The sequence below is a fragment of the Poromitra crassiceps genome, assembly GCF_964638095.1.
Source record: "Poromitra crassiceps genome assembly, chromosome: 3".
Lineage (NCBI taxonomy): Eukaryota > Metazoa > Chordata > Actinopteri > Beryciformes > Melamphaidae > Poromitra > Poromitra crassiceps.
In genome coordinates this window covers 50,181,657-50,182,774 of record NC_139625.1, presented here as the reverse complement: position 1 = coordinate 50,182,774, position 1,118 = coordinate 50,181,657, and positions in this window count along the sequence as shown.

The window sequence follows — 1,118 nt, the reverse complement described above, 5'->3', positions numbered from 1 at the left end:
AAAATTATATAGCCCTATATTAGAATTAGCCAACCTGAGCAAATGTTGTCTCTGTGTGGCTGTTTTAGGGAACATTGCTTCCTGCTTTTCCCTGCTGCCATTAGCAAAGACAGGAGGGGACGAGAGAGGACGAGAGAGAGACAGAGAGGAACAGAGGGAGAGAGAGAGAGAGAGATAGATAGAGAGAGAGAGGGAGAGAGGACTAGAGGGTGAAATGATCTCTGTCGGCAGAATCGCTGCAGTGACCCTTTGGAAAATCCAGTCTCCATTTACATATAAAGGGTTCTTTTAATCAAGGTAAGTGTTATTATATTGTGCCTCATTGGGCAAAGGAGTTTAGGTGTTAAATAAAATCTCTTCTGCCCTGCCGCCTTCGGGATGTGATATGTCTTGATTTTTTCAAATGTCAGCACTGTGGCACTAGCGGGAGGCGGAATGGCCAGCTTAATCAGACCGCTGCCATTTAGCTGCAGAGTGTCTGTGCGTGTGTGTGTGTGTGTGTGTGTGTGTGTGTGAAAGAGAGAGAGGGGAAGAGAGAGAGACCGATAAAGCGAGACTGTATCTGTGTGTGAGAGAGACCCCCCCACATTATATCCAGCCATGCCTAATGTCTACAGCCCTTTAAATTTCCCTCAATGTCTCCCTGCTCTTGTCTGTGTGTCTCAGGTCAGGCTAGTCACAGCCACCCCCCCCCCCCCCAAATGGTCCCCCCTCCAGTAAAAAAAATAATCAAAACACACAGGCCCCCCCAACCCAACACCACCATTCCTCCCTTTACACAGCTCAAACCCAAACCCCCCAGTGAAGGATCGGCCATGTCACCCATGGCCCGTATATCTGGCTCCAGGACCGTAATGTACTGCCGTGTTCCCGTCTTTGCATATAAGATAATTTGGACATCAATCCTCCCCCCAGACAGATTTATGTCACTCGGAGGACAGTTTCACTTCTCCTTCTTTATCGCTTCACTGGAGCCTGCTTAATTTCTCCCCGTCAGCCCCTTCCCCAGGAGATGTTATTTTTTCCCTAAATGTCCAACATTTGCATTGGCTGTCCAGGATGGGGAGAGCGATGGCCGGGATGGGGAGAGCGATGGCCGGGATGGGGAGAGCGATGGC